Source organism: Rhinolophus ferrumequinum, chromosome 16 (genome assembly GCF_004115265.2).
Source record: "Rhinolophus ferrumequinum isolate MPI-CBG mRhiFer1 chromosome 16, mRhiFer1_v1.p, whole genome shotgun sequence".
NCBI lineage: Eukaryota > Metazoa > Chordata > Mammalia > Chiroptera > Rhinolophidae > Rhinolophus > Rhinolophus ferrumequinum.
In genome coordinates, this window is record NC_046299.1 from 13,709,746 (window position 1) to 13,732,465 (window position 22,720).

Consider the following 22,720-nt stretch of genomic DNA (forward strand, 5'->3'; position numbering starts at 1 on the left):
CAGGAATTTTTCAGCTCCATTATAATCTTACGGGTCCTATATACCGTCTGTCGTTGACCGAAACGTCATTCTGCATCTCATGACTATCCTCGCTTCAGTGCTGTGGTCTGGAACCCAACCCGCCATATCTCCAAGGTATGCCTGTATCTGAGAATTTTCTCTTCTGCCAAAGGTTAGCATCTTGTTACTGGGGAATGAGACCCACGGCTCTTTACTGTCATTAATGAATCGGCTCACTGAACGTTCCTGCTAGGGACACACTTAACCTCTGTCATCAATCTCAGCCCCAAAGACAGAGGTAGTTACAAATGCAGGATGGGCATTTGGAAAATCAAGGATGCTCAAAGAAGGGTTGCTCCTTAAACTGATTGTAATAAGTGGATTTGGGTGGGCTTGGCTGGAAAGGCATGTATGAGGCTCATGAGCTCCGTGGAGACTGTGGTGGGGGATGGGGACGAGTTCTCTGCAAGCTATCGCAGATGGTTTTCTACACTGCGTAGAGATTGTTTCTCAAACTGGGCCCTAGGTATTATTTGATTCTCTGTGATGATTTAAAATTTTCTGTTTTCATTTCGGTAATAATTACAATGTGAAGACTATTCTGGATCATCAGGACGGCCCCGTTAGGACTCACAGTTTGAAGCGTCATTTACATTTACTGTCAGATTGGTGCCCAGAGATCACTAGGAATACCGATACTAACTGGACTCCCTGGGGGCTCCCCACAGGTATGCGTGGGCGTTCCTGGATGACGTATTAGCTTGGGAATGGAAGAGAACAATATACACGCCTGGACACTTCTGCCCATTTTCCTTGTATGACCCTGCATCGTTATGTTCCTGAGAGTCACGCAGGGCTTGGAGGAGTTAGTGGCGTTTTTTGCAAAGTGATCACAATGATTTAATAATTGTGTATACTGAGAAGGGGAGGGGATAGGAATTCTTTCCTATTGGAAACCCTCAGCGTTGAAGTTCTGATTTCAGGCCGTTGGCCTTGTAAAATATATCTTGTTAGGAGTTTCTGGGTAGTGTGTAGGGTTCACCAGACAGTCCCCAGTGCTCAGCCTCTGAATAATGGACTTGAGTTTGTGCCTGGGCTGGAGCAGACAGGGGTTTCAGATTGCTGGTCTCCCACACACCACAGCCAGCTAAATCTTCCGTAATTCTGGTTTCGTCGTCACACGTCTGCGTCAAGCCATCTGTGACTTCCCGTTACTGGGTGGCTTCACCTGGTTGTTGGCAAGTCTCTCAGGCCTGCCTGGTCACCCCATCGGAGTGGTGTCTCACTGCCTGCCTGAGCGTATGTTCCAGCTGCTCTCAGCAGTCCCCAAAGCTTTTGTCTTCCTACTCATCAGTGTCTTGCATGCTGTCTTTGCCCCACCTCTATTTATTCAAATCTTCCAACGCCCGGCCCAGGCACCATTTTGCCCTTCTGATCACCCAGTCCCTTGGCACTCTCCTCTGCTCCCCCGTAGACTAGCAATCATGTGGGGTGTGATTTGGGTGGTTTTGCGCCACCTTTTGGATTGTGAACTCTTAGAGGGATGGCAGGATTCAACTTACCCTCCTGATGTGACTTTGTCTCCTTCTAAAATGCGCTTCACAGTACCTACATCCATTTGTTCACTCATTCATTCATTCACTCACTCACTCATTCACGTAACAAACTTGTATTAAGCAGCTGCTGTGTGTCAGCCTACTTACACTGTGAGTAAGCAGTGATCCAGACAGACATGGGGAAATATACGTCATGCGGCTTATAAGCTTGGGGGCTGAGGGGGAGTGGGGGAAGGAGAGGGAGGCCTTAAGCCTTGACGGACGGCTCAGGAGTATTGCGATCGAAGGATCTCAGGAAACCCTGGAGACGCATTGGAGAGAAGGGTCAGCCATTGGTTGCATATGACTTACTACCCCTCTTGAACCAGTGGTTTAGTAAACTTATGTCCCAAGACTCCGGTTCTGAATCCTGTCTGCTCATTTGAATCAACTGGGGAGCTTCTCGATGCTTGGATCCAACAAGAGAGAATCTGATTTATGTGGTCTGGAGCATGGATATTGAGACAAAACAATACCCATGGTCCAAGGGGGAGCAGGAGGGCCCACAGGGGCCCTCCAACCTGCCCCTCTGTGGCCAGCCTTTGAGTCCGCTCAGCCCCTTATACCTGAGGTGGGAGGGCCTTGCTCAGTGCTGGGGCCACAGGTGAGAGGGCACAGAGAAGGGGATTTATTTGTTTGGACTTCCATGACATTGTTGTGGGTTGCATTGTTTCCCCCCAAAAGATATGTTCAAGTCCCAACTCCAGGAATATGACCTGACTTGGGAAGAGAGTGTTTGCCAATGTAATCCATTTAAGATGAGGTCATACCAGATTAGGGTGGGCCCTTATCTAATAAGAAGAGGGCCGTTTGGATACAGAGACACAGGGAGGATGCCTTAGGTGACAGACGTAGAGACTGCACCCCTGCAGCTGCAAGCCAAGGAATGCCAGGGATCTCTGGCCATCACCAGAAGCTAGGAAAAGGCAAGGAAAGATTCTTCCCCAGGTATTTCAGAGGGAGCACAACCATGCTGACGCTTTATTTTGGATTCCTAGCCGCCAGGACTGCCAGAGAACATATTCCTGTTGAAATAAGCCTCTCAGTCCATGGTATTTTGTTATGACTGCCCTCGGGCACTAATCCAGGCCCCCAGGTCTTTCCCACATGAAGGGTGGTGCCAGGCCCTCCCCTGACCTGGGCAGCAGGAGTCCAGAGGCAAACCCTCAGCAGCTGTCACAGCTGTGACTTTCCTGAGTTTTTAACAAAGCAGCAGGCTGCACAGGAGGAGGATGTCAGCAAGGCAAAAGGGACTCAAAGAACGAAATGTAAGTGACAGCTCGCTTCTCACCCCAATCTTTACTTAGCCCCCCAGCAGCAGTTGCTGCTTCATTACCAAGTCGGCAGCACAACTAGGGTTCTGCGTGGCAGACAAGGCATGGGCTTCGGGGCCCTGGCTCACATCTTGCTCTGCATCACAGGAGCTGTGTGGCTTTGGGTAAGGCACTTTTTCTTTTGGAGACCTCAGTGTTCAGTCTTTAAAATGGGGATAATGGGGGTGGCCGGTTAGCTCAGTGGGTTAGAGCGCGATCATAACACCACATGGGCCAGTGTGAGACCGAAACAGCTACTTGACTTGGAGCTGATGGGTCCTGGAAAAACACACTTAAATTTAAAAAAAAAATGTTTTTAAAAAATGGGGATAATGACATATTTCATATAGGGTTGTCAGGAGGATTAAGTAAGATAATGTGGGTAGCACATATGTGATAGGCAGATGGTCACATGACAGCACTGTCATTTTGGTGGTATGCACAGACCAGGATGACTGTTGGAGAACAAAAGCCACCTGGATTGGTCAGGGAAGGCCTCCTTGATAGGGAGCTGAGCACTGGATGCCAGGCCAAAAACCCGGGCTTCGGTTTTAGCTCTGCCGTTGGTTACCTCTGTAACCTTCGGAAAGTTACCTCACTCAGTGTCCTCCACTTTAAGATTCGTTAATGAAATCTGTTTTATAAGATTGTGGAAGGATTAAGTGAAATGAATGACATTAGGCAAGTGTCCAGCCAAAGCATGGCTCTCAGGGAACACTGGTTTGGGGCTCATACGACAAATCCATGCTATGAGGGGACAGAAAGGACCAGGGCTCAGAACCAGAGCAGGAGCTTAACTTCTTTCTTGTGGCTTGGGGCTGCTGAGCGCCCAGGGCACTGACTCTAGAATAGCACGGTGGACAGCTGGCCTAAATGACGCTGGGCCTTGTGACATGTGCGGCATACACTCTGCAGGCTGCTCGTGGGATGGGAAGCCAGTGAGCTCAAGGGACCTTTCAAGAGACCCAACTTGGGATTTCTGAGTCTGTTGTGCTTTCCAAGAGTTGGCTCCCTCTGACTCCCAGAAACCTGCTTTCCTAATTCGCTGCTCCTGTGTCCTCCACCTACTCCTGTAAGACAGCTCTCAGTGCGTGACAGACTCGGATCCTTCTGTCGCCAAGTGAGGGCAGCCTGGGCGCGTTCCTCTCCTCTGGGTTCTGTGCAGCTGTCCCGCCTGCACCTGTCAGGCTCCTGCCTAGAAGCCGTGGGCCCGCCACCCGCTCAGCTCTTCGTGAAAGTTGTTCACAGTTATTTATGGCAAAAACAAAGGGCTTTGTTTCACCAGAATGGATGTTTTCAAATTCAGAAATTTTTGTCCTGACTGATTTTAAAACTAATCATGTGCTTATAATCCGGTGGAAAATCAGACCTTTTCCAACCAGGTTAATCATTCGTCTATTTCTGACTAAGTTCTTTGTTTCCTTCCTAAGCTACGTGTGAATATTCTGTTCTAGTTCCATGAGCTCCAGGAGGCTGTATTCACGTCCTAGTGCAGCCACCGTACGTTACCACAAACCAGGTGGCTTAAAACAACAGAAACCTATTCTCTTACCTGCTGGAGACCAGAAGTCCAAAATCAAGGTGTGAGCAGGTGCATGTTACTTCCTTGCCTCTTCCAGCTGTTGGTGGTGCCTGGTGTTCCTTGGCTGTGGCAGCACGAACTCCAATCTCTGTCTTCACACGGCCTCCTTCCCTGTGTTTCTGTATCTTAGTGCTCCCTCTCCCTCCAGTTATAAGGACACCAGTCATTGGATTTAGAGCCCACCCTAAATCCAAGATAATCTCATCTTGAGATCCTTAATTACACCGGCAAAGGCCCAATTCCAAAAAAGGCAACGTTCACTGGTGACAGGGGGTAGGACACGGTTGTATCTTTTGGGGGCCACTCGTCAACCCACTACAAGGGGTAATGACATTTATTGAATAATGCGTTGTGTCTGGTGGTTTTCATGTGTTATTTCATTTAATCCCCACAGCAACCCTGCGAAATAGGTACAATTTCTTCGCACTTCTCTAGGTGGGACAACTAAGGCTCAAAGAAGTTCCCCAACTTGTTGAAACTCACAAAGCTTGTTAGTGTAGTCACTGAAGTCGATCCCAGCTCTTGCCACTACCCTGGGGTCATCTTTCATCATGAGCAGGAAAGAATTTAAGAGCTGTTATGCTGTAATAAAATAGCTGTAGAAAAAATACAAATATTTTCTGCCGCCCATTTCTACATGGAGAATCACAGAATACAGGGACATGAAGAACAGCAGGAATTTTGTATTGATATTCATCCAAGAGGTACAGAAAAGCTAATATAACAATAGCAAGAAAACGTATAGGATGCAATGTCAATGTGCACTCCGACAGGGCCAAACCCATTTTATTGAGAGGTCGAACCCAAGGGCCTAACACATTATGTGGTCCATTCAGTTTTGGGTGAAGTAATGAAGGCTTGAAGAAATGAACTTGTGAAGAGAAGCATAATGTAGGGTTGACTGGAGGCAACACCCCACTGTAAGATGTGACCAAAGTGACCAAAGTGACGTTGAGATGGTTTCATCGCTTTGCCAACTCTTTGCACCAGAGTCGTCCCAGCCTCTCTGTTCAGGGGTCACATGTCAGATGGGAGTGCTTTTCTCAAGTGAACACTGCCCTTAGGTTTTCCGTTTAATATTTGGCAGAATTCCTTGAGGTAGGAGTCTGGATTAAAAGTCAGGTGTCAGGCATTTGGGAATAATCTTGATTATCTCATTGATATTTCTAGACTGGGACTAGTTGAGACATCACAATAATGCCACAGAATTCCACACTTTCCCAGACAGAAACTTGCCCAACGTTTTCTGCCCTAATTCATTTCCTGACACTTGGTCTCATGGAATATATGTAAATGGGTGAAATTATTTTACTGATATAGAAATTTTGCCTGGAAAAGAAAATGCACATCCAAAATTCTGCAGATTTCTGAGCCTCAACATCCAGGAGAGTGTCCATATGTGTGGGGTTTTGCACCATGTTTGCTGGAATGAATTGGGGATGGAAACATACATAGGTGTTTTGAGGTTTCAGGACAATAGTGGTAAATGTTTAATTCCCAACCACATGAAATTTTTCTTGCCTTTTTCTAAATGTCTTTCAACTTAATCAGGACATCGCCTTGGTTTGCAAAAGCTCTGTGTATCAGTCGGGGTTTTCCAAAGAAACAAAACCAATAGGATATCCGTCTGTCCTTCCATCCATCCATCTGTAGAAAAATATTTCTCATAAGGAATTGGCTCACGTGATTATGGTGGTCCGTGGTCCAGTCAAGTGGACACCTAAAATTAACCACCACTCTCTATCTCCGTGCCGTTTGTTCATTCTTAGCTCTGGTAAGGGTCATATACATGATCCTTTTTAGTGTCCTTGGCAGAGTTATACCCAGTTGAAATAGGAGTGTAGGGGTCAAGGCAGAAATCCAAATCTGAAGCTAGTAAAATGGGATGTTTTCTTAGTCTTCTAAATTTCCATCAGTCTCCTTTGCCTCATCCTGACCATGCCAGTATCTTTTGTTAAATAAATGAAAAGGTGGCTAAGATGTGTTATTACAGTGCAGGAGAGAGCTGTCTGGGTTTTTTTGACCATGTCTACACTAAGCCACCAGATCACTTGTTTGAAACCTTTTTCTAATAGCCAGAGGAAGGCTCCTATTAAACAATGTGCCAGCCACTTCCTTTACCTTCCCATTAACAGATGAACCCAGTTTGAGTAGACACAGTGCACAGTGCAAGGAAAGTTGATTCATTTCCAGGGGACTTGGATGAATGCCTCCAGCCGTATTGGTCCATAGATGCTCATTCACCTTCATTTCCCAGTTGCTGTGATGGGAAGTCCAAAGCATGTTTACACATAAGGCTCACAAAACACATTGGAGCTAACTTTATGAGAAGGCAGTTAGTCTTTTTTAAAACCAAAAGTCATTTAAAACCCAGTAATAAAGTTGATACGTTTTGCAATGTGGCCACTCAGGTGTAGCAATTATTGCATTAGCAAAATAATGCAAGATTTACTGGTAAACTTGTCTAGTGTTTGAACAACTCAATGTCACATATCAGAATCTTTAATATAACAGTGTTCTCAGCACCTATTGTAAGTTAAATGTATTTTCTGAGTCTTTCACTGTTCTTTTCACTGTGTTATTATATTCTCATAGGATATGATTTGGTCACTGGAGACTTGCAGTAAATAATACCATGTTTCCCAGAAAATAAGACCTAGCTGGACAATAAGCTCTAATGCTTCTTCTGGAGCAAAAATTAATGTAAGACCCGGTCTTATTTTACTGTAAGACCAGGTATAATATAATATAATATAATATAATACCAGGTCTTATATTAATTTTTGCTCCAAAAGACGCATTAGACCTGATTGTCTGGCTAGGTCTTATTTTCGAGGCGACAGGGTATGCAGGGTTGAAATATACTAGCAGAGTTCTTCCATATTTGTGTTTAAATCTAGGCTAACAATATTCCCTTAGATATGCCTTCTCTGCTACGCTCTATTTTTAAATGACTGTGTGTGTGTGTGTGTGTGTGTGTGTGTGTGTGTGTGTGTGTTGTACTATGTGGACTTGAAAGAAGAAATTGCAAGGGAGGCCAGCCAAGGTGATGGCGGGAGGGGTCAGAGTGATTTGAATTCAGATCTGGATTTACTAGCTGTGTGAGTTGGGCAAGGTGCATAACCTTCCTGAGCCTGTTTCTTTATCTAAGGGATGATTATATCTACTGTATAGGTTTATTGTAAGAGCTCAGTGTGATAAACTTTGTCCGTCATTGGCTGACTATTCTTAATAAAGCAGTTTCCTTCTTTTGGTTTGTATTCTTTCTCTTTTACTGGTTTATTATTAATAGCATTTTTTGTTATTTGTTTAACTGTAATTTCACCTTCATAGTTTAAGTTTCAGTAGAAAATGGCCTATCATAAAAATCTATTAATCCTTGTTGTTGAATTTAGAGTTCAGTGTATTTTTGCTTCACTTTGTACCAAATTACATTCAGAACAGTGGGTAGACAAAGGAAGGCTCCTTTATTTCCAGGTTTTTCTAATTAAGCCTCACTTCTAAGTAAGCACCTCCTGAACCAAATGTAGGGTTCAGAGCTGGGAATTGTTCTGGAGTTGCCAGTTGGGGTCCCAACAAGCAGTTTTAAATGGAAAGGACGGGGATTTTCAGAGCTGTGGGCTGGAAGATGGGGATTCTTCACCCAAGCCCATCACTACCTTCATAGGTCAAGCCTGTGAGCTCCTGCTCAGGGCTGGTGGCTGACCAGGTGCTTAATAGGTACCCATCCAGGGACCTAACCAGGTGCAGGAGGGGATGCCTAACGTGAACTCCAAGACCTGCCGCTTGTACTATAGAAATCTGGTTGGGAATTTGAGACACACACAATTTTAGCATTTATGTGACTTGAAAACATTAGAAAGTAATCTTTTGTCCAAAGAAACTGAACACAGTGCAACTAGCTCCCTTACTATGATAGAATGGAAAATCACTGTGGCTGGAAGGAGAGGAGCTGATTGAGGAATGATCGATTTTAAGACGTCCCTGATTCTAAGAAGCAGCCTCAATTTAGTAGCACCCCAGTGGAGGGGAGGGAATAAAGGAAACACTACTGCATTGCACACACACAGAGTTGCAAGACGCATTCTTATTTTATGATTAGAAATAGGGAAATCGGGATTTGCCCATTTGTCTTCCCCATTGTATCTCTTAACGTGGACCTGGTAGAGAGTAGGCGCTCAGTACATCTTAAAGAGACTGTTGATGTACAGCCGGCACCTGGAAAATACTTGCTCGTCAGTTGGTGTTGGTAGACAGGGCTAGGGAGGCGGTGGGATGGGGCAGGATGTACCACTGGGATAAAATGACCACCCATTGAGGTGCCCTTAAAGCCGGATCTGATAGTTCAGGGGGTGATAGTTCAGAGAGAGTGTGGTGTGGGTAGGTGTTGCATTAGAGAACTTGGTTATACCAGGGAAAAGGTAGATAAAGACAGTTGCAGGGTATTTGAGGCTGGGGCCACAGTGTTGGAGAAATTGGAACGGAGAGAGGAGGCAGAGAGAGGAGATGAGATGCTGAAGATCCCTTTGAGATGGACCAGGGAGGGAAAAGGAGCTTTGAAGAAAGAGCCAATTGCAAACTTAAAAATGTTCCCCAACACTGAAATGCACTGGAAGAGTCAGAAATTGTACATCAGCAGTTTCTTTGGACACATTTTAGGTGAAACATTAAACAAAAACAGTGATTCAACTCAAAACTCTGGGATACCTTTTATACTGTTTATCTATTCGGGCTTCAAGGGTTTAATTAGAATATTTCTATGATGAATAATTTACTCTTGTTCATGTAAATGAGGATAGCTCACACTGGGTAACCAAATCTTTCTCACCCAGGTCACAGCTGTTCTCCTTGAGAGAGACCTCCCCTCTTGCCACCCCTTCTCACCTTGGTGAATCACAGCCAGCACACTGAGAAGACTCTGCCTTTTCCAAGCCTTTGTCCGCTGCTCTCATTAAAGAATGACCCAGGTTCTTTTCTTTCTTTCTAGGATACAAACGTAGGTTTGTGCAAAAGTAATTGCGGTTTTTGCAATTCTTTTTAACCTTTTAGACCACAGCTACTTTTGCACCAACCTAACACTTGAATTGAGGTTGAGAAAGCCTTGAGCAGATATAGAAACTTTAGCTTTCTACTAACGAACCCCATGACTTTGAAGGAGTCCCTTGCTCTCTGGACATTGTTTTGTTTTCAGCACCGAGATGATGCTGAGTCTACGATAGGTGTTTCAGACCAGTGCTGTCCAAATGACATATAAAGCAAAACATACACACTTAACTTTTTTTTAACTTAAAAAAAGTGATGAATTTAATTTTAAGGATGTATGTTATTTAACACAGTACATTCCACATACCAGCATTTCTAAATGTAACCAATATTTTAAAAAGCTGCTGATGTATTTCACATTCTTTGAAATTCCATCTTCACACTCACAGCACATCCCAGTTCAGACCAGCCCTCTTTCACATGCTCAATAACCACATGTGGCTGCTGGCCAGCACCATTGGACTGTACCATTTTGGACCATCAGTCACTGAGTGAGCCCCACTCAGAAGGCAAGTTAACTGGAGGATGATCCTTAAAAGGTCACACAGCCCCGTGGATTTCTTGGGCCTTGTGGTTTTGCATTAATTCATTCAGAACTTAATGTGGGTTTGCTGCCATCGATGAGGTCTCTTTTTAAAATGGGTAAATTAAGTCAATTTTGAGGCAGAAGAAGGGAAAAGGCCCGGAGAATCCCTAGATAGGCCCACAAAGTCATCTCCCAATTCCCAAATCCCCAAACTTGGAAAACCAGAAGTTTTTTTGTTTTGTTTTTGTTTTTTAATTTATTTTTTAATAAGGTTGGTACAAATTAATTTGGAGGTGTCTGAAATGATGTGAGGCTATTTATCACCTGTGGAGCCCACTTAGCATGAGCATTTGTGTATTTTGTTGTAGAAATAGTAATGTCTTTTATTCCTGAGGGTTTCCCTAGACCTTGCTGGGGGAATGTGCACCATATTCCTTCTTTAGAATCTGAAACACACAGAACTTCAAAACACCTCTGGCTTTGTGGGTTTCCAATCAGGGATCATGGGCCTGCAATAGTGTTTTTCAGACATTTAGATTGGAACCATGGTAAGAAATGTAGTTTGCAAACGTATTGTAATCCCAGGACACACACACATGCACACACACCCCTGAAACAAAGGTTTTAAGAAAGATTACACTCCTTTATTAGGTGCAGTGCGTTCTGATATTTTCTACTACTTTTTTTTTAAGCTGCTGGAGCTAACTCACTGAGTTGCCCGCACGGTCCACTAAAGGGTCATGCCCACAGTTTGAAAAGCACTGCTGTGAGCCCTGAATTAGAGACGAGAAAAAAAAGAGAGGAGATGGGCTCCTGGCTGGGAGGCAACACTCCCCTTCCCCCATCCATTCCCAGGAGTGTTGCTCTCCATGGTGGTTTACACAGGACCACCACAGCCGTGCCCTGCCCTCAGTCTGTATTTGTTGATCATTGTCTGTGAGTCACTCAAGAACATTACCCCACCTTGAAGGCTTTGTGCCTGGACATTTCAGGGGGAACAGGAAATTAAGATTACTATTGGGCCATTAAATGGCTTTGGAAAATCGAAGTATGCCTGATACAGAGGGTGATTTACATGGAACCATCCTTTATTCAACCTTCGTTTCCATATTAATAAGGACTTTCTGGTGATTTGTGAGGAAACAGCAGCTTATGAGAAAAAGGGAATTCGTTGGTTGATGTAGTTGGCAAATACAAGTTAGCTTCACTCCGGCAATGTGGGTAGGACTCTGTCTATTTCTCAGTTATCAGCTTTGCTCCCTCTATCCCCCCACTCTGTTCACTGGCCTTATCCTCAGGCTGGAAAGGGAAGGGTCTACTGAGCACCAAGTATTCATCCTCGTAGCTGATAATCTAGAGAAGGAAAACCGCTTTCTCCCAAGGGCCACAGAGCAAATCCTGGGGGAAATTCTGGCCTTGCTTGAACCCCTGGGGCCTGAAGGACGGCCAGTCCTCAGCTACATTCCCATCTCCTACAGCTAATGTGGCGCCAGCTGAATCTGAACCATATGGAATAGGTCCTCCCGTTACCAAAAGAAAGGCGAGAGTGCTCAGTAGAGCAAAATGCTTAATCCCCATTTATTATGATTCTAACTCCTGCAAGGCCGCCAACAGGACTGATGGCAAGTTGACGGGGTTCGCGTCGAGGGATTCTCTGTGGCCGTCAGCCTGATTATCCGTTCTTGTCCGTTAGAGATGTTCTGATCAGCAGAAACAGGGTTAGTCTAGCTAGACAGCCACTCAGAACCGCCCACTTTGTTAAAACTGCTCCTTTGTGTGGGGACTTGTGCTTCTCCAGTCTCCCTAATGTTAAGGACCATTTTAGGCAGACCCTTTCTCGTACTGGGCCATAACTTAGCAATCACACCTACCCTTTTCATCAGCTGTTTTGTCCTCTGGGTCTGGCCCCGGGTCAGGCGTGGAGGTTTAGGGATGGCATTCTGTCCACAACTGTTGTGCTCCCTGAGTCAAGAGTTGCAACTTCCACCCTTGTTTTCCCCACAGGCTGCCCTGGAGGGCTGGACGATCTTGAAATCCATCAGCACTGCCAGGAACAAGTGAAGGTTTTTGTTCGGCTCCTTTCATTTCCCCAGTTGTCATGCCCTGCTCTGCATCTCCTCTCTGAGCCTTTGGAATTCGCCCTTCAGTTTCCACTCCTGTCTTATTCCCAAGGCTGGCCAAAATTTGTCTTCACTGCCCTCTGCCCTTACCCCGGGCATTTTATCCCAGGGTTTTCTCCACCGCCCCTCCCTTCTTCCACCTCCCTCCCCCCTCCCCACTCCTGTTCAAGCTGTCACAGCAGCTCTCATCAGCTGCCGGCCACTCACACTGGCCACCGGCCACTCACACAGGCCGCCGGCTGCTCCTGGAAGCACACAGTAGCGCATGGCAGTTTTTGTTCACAATCTTAGCTGTAGAGGGAGCAGTTCACTGGCCCATGTGGGAATCGAACCAGCAACCTCGGCGTTAGGAGCACAGCGCTCCAACCACCTGAGCCACCGTGCCGGCCTCATGCCAGGCTTTTCAAGGTGCTGTTTCCCCCCCACCCCGCCCCCAGATCTTTCCCACACTTTGCTTTCATTAGAATGTTTTTGAATTGCAGTCTCTAGACAGTATGTTTTAATAAGCAAATCTTTACCAATGTAGATGCAGATTAATGGAATAAAATCTAGAGGGGCCTATTGATTCTGAGCTCTGACATTTACAGTGTGAACCCTCCTCCTCTGGCCTCAGATCTCCTCTCTGTGAAATGGGGGTGATAATGCCATCCTCACAGGATGAACTGTATATGCAGACTGCCTGGCCCGGATTCCGGGGTCAAAAAGTGTGCTGCGGTAGTTCGCTCTCTGTAAGCAAAGGAGACCCAACTCAATCTGGCTTAATCAAAAAATGGGATGTCTTGACCACACATAACTAAGTGGTATAGGGAAAGGCTAGTTTGAGTTGGGGCTGCATCCAGGAGCTGAAATGTTGTCGTCAGGAACCTCCAGGCTCTGTTTTCCTTCTCACGTAGCTGTTCCCAGAGAGGGTACAGCAGCAGGCTGCCATTCTAGCAGCTCAGAGACCCTGGAGGAAGAGAACATGTACTTCTGAGTCGTTCTAAGAAGAGTCCCAAAAGTAGATACTATTATTAACCCTGTTTTACAAATGAGGAAACTGAGGCACAGAAAAGTTAATTAAGCTCCCCAATGCCACACAGCCAGCATGTGGTGAAGCCAAGAGTGAACCAAGATTTGGAATTAAGATGGAGGCAGTTTGAATCTGGAACCCGGTACCGCTAGGCAGTGCTTGGAGGACATTACTCCCTCTGGACCAGGAATCCAGGGAACCCAGGACAAGAGGAGTGTGACACCACCTCCTCTCCACCCCCCACAGGACACTCCCCGCCTGTGATGGCCGGAGCAAGACACTCCAGATCCAGCAGCGACCAGGATCCAGCCAGATAGGCAAAGAGGCCTGGGAGGCTAGGAGGCCGTTGTTTTCCAGTCCAGCTTCCTTGGAGCCCCAAGGAAAGACTCGCCTGTGTGGGCTGGTGTGCACTGAATCAGGCTAGGAGGCGGCCTCCTGCCAGCTGACTCCAAGGTCAGGGTGGTGGTGGTTTTGGATCACTGGGGCTGATTTGACCTCCTTGGAGGCCAAAGCCTGAATGGGATGAAGAGGCCCCCCCAGCATATCGGTCCAGTGGTGTTTCATGACTTTTGCCAAATGTTGGGGGAAAATAGGAAATCTGAATTGTACGGTGATTTTTTTCTCTCAGTGCATCTTTAGTTTGTGCCTTTTTTCTCTAATACAAATAGCTAGTGAATAGGGATAAGCCTAAATTTGCAGCCAAAACTGATGGCATAGCAGCCATGGTACCAGTGTTTTCTCCATGTACTAACTCATTGCGCTTTTGCGTTGAGGAATAGGGGAGGGTATAAAGAAGGAATGAAACATTTCCCATAATCCCTCCACTGAGAGATAACAACTGTTACCGTGTTTCCCCCAAAATAAGACCTAGCCGGACAATCAACTCTAATGCACCTTTTGGAGCAAAAATTAGTATAAGACCGGGTCTTATTTTACTATAAGATAAGACCGGGTCTTATATTAATTTTTGGTCCAAAAGGCAAATCAGAGCTGATTGTCTAGCTGGGTCTTATTTTCAGGGAAACACAGTATTTTCCAGCCTTCCTTTTTTTTTTTTTTTTTCCTATCACACAGTACTTCCCAATTTTCTAGTGTGGACTTAAGTGACCCCCTATAGCCTCTAGTTCAGAGACTGAAATGGTTTGTGCCAGTTGTGTGACTTGCCATGCAGGGAGTCACCCAGCTGAATCTTTGCGCCTCCCACCCGCATAACTGGCCTCCGCCTGAGTCTGAATGAAGCCACTCTTCTGGCAGATTGCATGTAAGGAATGTCCTAACTGGGCCCAAGGAACAAATGCCTCCAGGGCCCCAAAGCCTCTTTGTCTGGCCTCGACCCTGGTAACAGCTAGAACCTGGGGTGTCTCGCCCCTGGCCTCCTGTGCCCCCTGACTGCTGTAGTGCCCCGGGGGTCAAGCTTCTTGGCGCTGGGTTCCTGGTCCAGAGAGGAACAACTGCCTCCAAGCCCTTCTCACCTGTGCCCTTGAGAAAGTCCCACCAGAGCGTCTTCCAGGTGTGAGATGCCTCCTGTGTTCCCAACGCAGCTGTCAAGGGCTGTCTCTGAGTGGTCATTGCAGAGATGGTAACTGGCCCACATGGGGACCAGAACTATGGCCAGCGATTGGTGAGCCCTTTGACCAGGCCTACTGGTCAGAGCAGCCCAGACCCTTTTATTTAGTAGGAGGCAGCTTAAGAGGAGTTTTCTCTCTCTGTGTGTGTGTGTGTGTGTGTGTGTGTGTGTGTGTGTGTGTGTAAGCGTGTAAGCCTTGTGTACTGCACATAGTTTCCATAGTGGGGAAAACCAAACCAGGGATGTGGCCTCTACCTACACAGAGCTTTCAATTTCATTGGGGTCTACGGATTTGCATTCATTAGACGAACAGAAAACAGTAAAGACAGGAGAATCACCAAGTCGTAGCCCATGTGCTGTTGTGCTGGAAGGACAGGGGGTGCATCTGGGCAGGCCGCAGCTGAGTGGAGGTAGCCCTGGGCAGGCCTCGCTGGACTTGGTTTGATGTCTTCAGCTGTTACTGTGTGAATTTCCGAAGGGCCATATCTGAGCAGCTCTGTTTTCAGCTGGCTCTGTAACTGTGGTTGGAATTCTGCTCTTGGGGAGGTTTGTTCCATGGACGGGTCACCAGTGAGCAACTCGACTTGTTTTTCCAGTAGTGCAGCAGCAAAGCCTCCGTCCCATCGCTTCAGCCTGCACAGCTAATCTGGGAAGGCAGAGGGTAGCTTCTTGTTGTAGAAAGTTTTAAGTGACGAGACTCTAAGATAGGTGAGAAAAACCAGATCTTGCAAAAAAGATGACAAGCTGACCTTAAGGTCAGGCTCAGCTGGGAGCGGTGCATTCACAGTGCCAGTAAATGAAGCAAAAGCCTCTCCCCCTCACCATTTCTTGGAGATGGAGTAAAGTGAAACTCCTGGAGCATTTATCCTGGAGAAAGTTGTTTACATTTCTGGCTCAGTCTCCTGGGATCCAAGCTGGCAGGATCACCAAGTCTTTTGGGTGCTTATTGTCAGTGATGAGAACATCCACCTGTTCAAGCAAGGCGAACAACTGAGTTCAGTGATGTGTAGGCAGGTAGACATCTTGCTTCTTGCCATCCACACCCATGCTATCAAGAAGGCAAGGGACAGTAGGAGTGGGAAGGCAAGTGGGTCTGACTTTATATAACAGGCATGAACCTACAAGGTTCTACATGTACAAGAACTGAGTCACATCGAAGCACTATGGACATTTGTTTCTCTAAGGAATTTTATAAATAGTTGTATAAAGTAAAAAGACTTCACGAAGCAATAATCACACCTTTATCTCAGTGATTCATAACCTTAACTGCACATTAGAATCACCTGGAAGCTTTGAAAACTCCTGAGGCCCAGGCCACACCCAGAGAAATTACAACAGGGTGTCTGGGGGTGCCCCCAGGCATCAGGAATGTTTTCAGAAACTCCCCATGTGATTCCAGTGAGGAGCCACTGCTGAGAATCACTGCTTTACGTTCTGTTTGCATGGGCCTGAGTGGTCATCCACTAAGTGTATGAAGGCAGCCATGCCCTTTAAAATCAGCAGGAAGGTGCCTTCGAGAGCATGATAACTGGTGTGAGGACACAGGAACCTGCTGTGCAGTGTAGAAGCACCTGACAGAGGACGTATATGGATATATGGAGACATACAGGTTTCCTACCTCCGTATGATGGAATACTACATAACACTCAAAAGGAAGCTTCTCATACATGCAACAACATGGATAAATCTCAAAGGCTTTGTGTTAAGTAAAGGAAGTCAGACTCCAAAGACTATGCAAGTGGCCAGGGCCTGGGAGGGGGGAGGGGGTGGCCTGAAAAAGGGCACAAAGGAATGTTTCCTGAATGATGAAAATGTTCTCTATCTTGATTGTGGTGATAGTTACCAGAGCTGAGTGCGTTTGTCAAAACACTAGAACAGTACAGTAAAAACAGAGGATGTTACTGTATGTAAATTATATCCCAATTAAAATAAATTTTTTTTTTGTTTAAAAAACTCACTTCCTCCTTAATAATGAATGGATAAACAGAACATGAGTCAGCCGTAAGAAGGAATGAAGCACTGATACATGCTACAGCATAGATGAACCCTGGGGCCATTATACGTTTTAAAGGAAGCCAGACACAAAAGGCCACAAATTATGTAATTCCATTTACATGACATCTCCAGAGCCGGCAAATTTATATAGAGCTAGGAAGCCGATTTGTGGTTGTCCCAATCTGGAGGAAGAGGAAATGAGGAACAACTGCCTAATGAGTTTTTGTTTCAGGTGATAAAGAAGTTCTGGAAGTAGTGGTGGCGATGGTTGCATGACATTGTGAATGTACTTAATGCCACTGAGTCGTAAAAATGGTTAAAATGGTAAATGTTATGTGTGTATTACCACCATAAAAGAGAATAAAGAAAGAAAAGACCCCACTTTCTGTTAACATGCCACGCACACTGCCGGAATTTGGTAAAGGCTGGCCCGGTATTTGGCACGTTTAAAGAACGGGGGCGTTCGCCTGATGTTTCCCTTCTTAGGTGGAGCGAAGGGGCCTGGTTTTCAAAAGCTCATTCTTGAGAATTCTCTATGATCAGGAAGAATCTACATGGCATTTTCCACCTTCCATTCTGTTGCTTGTCACAGAAACTTTTACCAGGCTCATAACTTTGGTTGGTCCCCAGAGGTCAGGGTCATGCGGATTATACACCTGGTGGCTTGATCTTGGGAACCGCTGGGGCTTGGAGGGGTTGGCTCTTTATACTGAAAGAATAGGTCTGCTTAGTTTCATGTTTGGAGGGAAAATCATACTCAATCATGGGTCTTTGGCAAATGCAGCTGAATAAATAAAAATGTGTGGATAAAACAGCAGGGGAACCATGAGGGGCGGCTTTTTCAGCATGTTGGGAAGACATTTAGGGTTGGGAACCTAGTGGCCAAAAAGCGAGACTGCCTCAACATGGGAAAAGCTGGGGGAGGAGGTCATAGCTTCGAGGCCGAGGGCAGTGAATCAAGCAGTTGAACCGTCCAGCTCTGCGTGGGCCTTGGAAACCCTGAACAAGAATCTTATTGATGATTTGTCAGCCCCTCAGACCCTGAGCAGACAACCCTGAACTTTAACAGAGGCAGGATGGAAAGCCCACACAAGGGCCTACAGTTTCCAGAATGAACAACACGCTTATTTTTCCCTCCGTCCGCTGGAGGGTGAGGAAGAGACCAAAATGAGGAGGCTGGAGGGTGGGGGTGGGGAAAGGGACTGGGGGGAGCGCGTTCCAGAGCCTCAATGAAATAGCCACATTTCTCTGAGGGATTACGCGCCCCTCTGAGTTCTGAGGGTTGAAAAATGTCACCAGGCTTGGCGCAAGTTGGGGCCTTGCTTTTGTTGATTGTTATTTCCAAGATCCTGTAGCTGGCCCTGAGAGGTTGTGATGGAGCAAAATCACTGGCCCCTGCTATGCTTAGTACCTTGTCAGAGGCCCAAACCTACCAAGACTGACCCCTTGACTAGAAAGAGTTTCTGCCTAGCCCGAGATATAGACTTGGCACAAACTGAGATGACTGTAAACAAGTGATTCTGACAGTGAGAAATCTGTGAGGCAGAAGATGGCAAGAGAGCAGAGTGCCCCTGGTTATGGGCGGCTTTGGGGAGAAGGGACCTGGATGCACCTTGAAAGGTGATACAGATCCAGACAGCAAGGGAGATGACATCCTGGCTTTGTGACTCTTTGGTTTCCAGTCCTCGTTTCTGCAACCCTGGTGCTTACTGTTGACCTAGCACAACCGCTTTGAAGAAACGGAGAGGATCTCTGCTTTCTCAGAGCTCCCCTACCCGTCTGCCTGCCCATTAGTTCCCTGATGGCCGGAATCACAGCTGCCCGGTTCATGGCAGTGTCCCCAGGCCTGTGTCTGATGGCGTTCTGCATCTCTCAGTCACCTAGGGGCATCTTCTCCTACAGTCCCTACATCTAATGGAATTGTCACCAGGTCCCATTGGCTCTCCCTGTCACGTACCTCGAGTCCAGCCCCTCTTCTCCACCTCCTCTGCCTTGTGGACTGTGGTGGAAGCAGAGGCCACGATCCTGATAAACCTCCCCGGCTTCTTGGGAATGGCCACGGACAACAGCAAGTCCCTTGGACTTGGACATACTTGAATTTGAGCCCCAGTACCACTTCCAACGGGATGTGACTAAATGAGGTGGTACCGTGTTTCCTCAAAAATAAAACCTAGGTGGACCATCAACTCTAATGCGTCTTTTGGAGCAAAAATTAATATAAGACCCAGTCTTATATTATATTATTATATTATAGTATATGATTATATTATATTAGACCTAGTTTTATATAACATAATATTAATTTTTGCTCCAAAAGACGCATTAGAGCTGATAGTCCGGCTAGGTCTTATTTTCGGGGAAACACGATAATTCAGCCTCAGGAGCCCATTTCCATGCTGTGTACTTACATGGTGGTTGGGAGACTTGTAGTTGGGGGAGGGGCACAGCGACCAACATGGTCCTTGGCAGCGGCGATTAGGTCCGCCCTTCACCATTTTCAGCGGCTCTCATGCAGTCATTTAACTGGCTTCCTTCCATTGTCCTCTGTTGTGTGCAGCGTTACTCTGTTTCTAGGCTGTTTGAAGAGCAGCATTACGCGGCCTTCCCCATTGCATTGCCTAGAGGCCCTGCAGGATGAGGTACTAACTCTTTTGCAAAACAGATAAAACCCTTATTGATCGGCCCACATGATCTAATCCCACAGTTTGGACCTCAGAGCCCATCTTCTCCCCTTTGAGGCCCAACCCACCCGGTCCCATGCTCCTCGTGTCCCTGAGATCCAGAGCTACTCGTGGTTTCTCAAACCTGTGTGCTTTCAGCTTTGGAGTCTTCTGAGCGTCTCATTCCCTTTTCCTAAAGTGCCTGTGCCTCTTCCTGGTGAGCTCCTATTCCTTCTTCCAGGGCCGGCTTATAAATTCCTTTCCCCGATAACCCCAAAGTTTGTCTCTTTCCTCGGTGCATTGCTGATCCTTAGAGACGGTCCTGAATTACTTCTCTTCTCACCCTGCATATTCACTGGGCCCCTATCTCCAGACATGGGGCGTCTGGAAGGGTTGGGGACCCCGTGTAGGTTGCCTCTGTCTCTCCACAACCAGGCAAGACACCAATTACCCTTGGCTTAGTCCACATTGCTGATGTGAAGATAAACAAAGGCCCTTTTCCAGGAATCGGGCAGCTTTTGGGAATAGCTGAGGATGTGGAAGTGAAGAGACCTTTCAGTTTTCATGTTTTTTTTTTTTTTTTTTTTTCTTTCCAGAAGCAGCAGCAGTAGAACAGCCCCAAGAAGTTCAGAAGGTCAGGAAAAGTGTAGCTGAGACCCTAATTGCCTTTCCAGGCCCTTTCACTTTTCCTTCTCCAGTGTAGTTGAGTTTTATGGTTCAGTGTCATTTTCCTCAAATTTATCCTTTTCCCCTGGTTTGACTTCTTCAAGTTCATTGCTTTTTATTTGTTGAGTTCCTGCAGCCAACAGGAAACTCATAAATAGCTGTGTAACACCAAACCAAACGAAGCAACAACAACAACAACAAAAAGCAACCGAAGTCCTTACCCTACCACCTCCTCTCCTCAGAAGCCTTCTGGGCCTAGGACTATGTTCCAGTCTGATCTTCTGTCACACTGGATGCTGGTATCACCCACTTGACTCTTGAATTTTTGGTAGTGTGCCCGGGTCTATAAATTGCTTCACTGGTACTGGTCTCATCCTGCCAGTGAGCTTGCAAAAGGCAGGAATCACGCTGTACTGACTCTGCTTTTGGATTTCCCAATAAGTGTAGGCTGAGAGTCTAGCCAAGTGCTCAGCACACTGAGAGGTCTCACCCAACACATACTTACTGATGGCCTCTGGGAGCGCTGCGGGTGCCCTTTCAAAACCCACTCTAGTAAGAGTCTAATCGGTTTTAAGTAAGCTGGGTACAAGCCATTGGCCTCTTGGAGCCCCCGTGTGGCATTCCTTCCAGGACTTAGGGACAGGGCAAGACACTGCTGTTGGCCCATGGTTCTTTCCCAAGCAGAACTACCCAAACATGGCTTCTTTCCTGCCTCACTTAGGCTGTCACTTACCATCTACTTGTCTCTTCTCCGGCAGAGATGAGGGCCACCCTTCATCCACTTCTGGGCACGTGGGCCAGCATTTATCACATGCAGCATTTGGGCCACTGGCTGCATTTTTCCTTTACTTGGCTTTCAACTAGCTGGAGGGGAATGGACACAGAGAACTCTGTGGAACCTGCTTGGATCTTCAGCCTTTACCAGGACACTGAAGAAAGGAGAGAGGAGGTTTCTCTGCTGCTTCTCCAGCTTTGGCAAATTCTTTCAGGAGTACCCCTGCTGGGGAAAGAGGGCTCTGATCCATGACAGGCAGTGCCCGTTCATCTGAGGGAGCTGGCACACCCCGATATTTGATCTGACAATCACATATGCTGGTACTGTCATCACTGCTTTCTGTCATCACTGCTTTCTTCTAAAACACAAACCCTCACCACCTCCCCTTGCTTTCCTCCAACTCGCTCCCACAATCAGTGGCAATATTCATTCTAGGGAGTTTGGTTTTGTAGGAATGGAGTTCAGAGGCTACTGTATCCCACTAAGATCCAAAGGGGTGTTTGAACGGAAACAGGCCACTGGGCTCGCCCTTAGAACCAGGAGATCATGAGGGCTGCTTTCTCTAATGAGGGGGGTTAGGGGGTAATCTAGGGCTCTGTTCAGTTCTGGGGAGCCAGGCCTTTGGGGGATGCTGGAAGAAAGCCCTACACAGAGGCATTTGGTGGGGTGTTGCCAAGAGCTCAGCCTTGGACTCAGACTGTAAAGTCATCTCTCTGCCATGGGCCATGTGGGACCTTCTGGGGCTTCTGGGCCACCAGGTCCACAGCTGCAAAATGGGCATAATGATACTTACCTCTTAGAGTTGTCGTCAGCTAGTAGGTGCCTAATAAGTTGATTTATTCATTTATTCAGTCATTCCACAAACATTTATCCAACACTTACTTAAACAGTGTATGGTGCCAAAGATGCAAGACAGATGTGGTCCCAACTCTCAGAGTTAACAGACTAGACTAGGGTGGGAAAGACAAAAGTATAACTTTAAAAGGAGCAAAATAAATAAAGCGTTTTATTCATTGTTGATTTCGCTCATTTTAAACTTTTAAAACTATTTTGTGTTCATATTGTTAATAAGTTGTGATTAGGGCTATGAAGGCAGGAGTTAAAAAAGTAACAAGAAATATCTACTTTGGATAGGGTGGTCAGGGAAGGCTTCTTTGAGGAGGTGACCTTTTCCTCCTCTCTCTTACATGGTCCAGTGACAAATGACATGTCGCAAGATTCTGGGTTTTTTTCTCGAAAGGAGAGCTTAGAGATGATTGTTACTGGTCGAAAAGTAAGAAATAACAAATGATGCCACACAGTGAGAAGAAAAATCAATATGAGAAGACGATGACAACACTCTTCGTGTTGTTAGTGTAGCATTTCACATGCACAGTTGAGACAAGCTTCACAGCTCTTGTCATTTACTGCCACCTTGTGAGATGGGCACGGTCCACGTGGTCGTCTCCACTTTACAGATAAGGAAACCGAGCTTGGAGAGATTGCAGAGATTGCGTGACTGCTCCGAGTTCCCCCACCAGGCGAATGTAGGGCATTCTTTGCTGCTGTCTTTGGGAGCGGGGACCTCCCGTGTGGCTCCCGGCACTGGGTTTGGACCTGTGGTTCTCAGTGTTGGGTGCACATTGCAATCGCTGGCAGAGGTTTAAGAACTATTGACCCCTGGGTTCCCATCCCAGAGATTCTGGCCATCAATCAGGCATGCGGCTTGGGCATCAGGATTTTTAAAAGCTCTCCAGGTGATTCCAATGGTTAAAAAACATTGTTTCGAGCCTCAAGGAGCCAGCTGCCATCAATGAGCGTGTTCTGGAGAGCCAGCCGGGCACGGACAGCCAAGGCGACGAACCTGTCAGTAAATGCAATGTCCTGTTC

At 46.5% G+C, this 22,720-nt stretch overlaps 1 protein-coding gene across 5 annotated transcripts in view; it reads left to right on the forward strand.

Annotated features, from left to right (window-relative positions):
* AFAP1L2 (actin filament associated protein 1 like 2) overlaps nt 1-22,720 on the forward strand; it is a 94,811-nt gene that overhangs the window by 35,030 nt on the left and 37,061 nt on the right. The window lies entirely within an intron of this gene.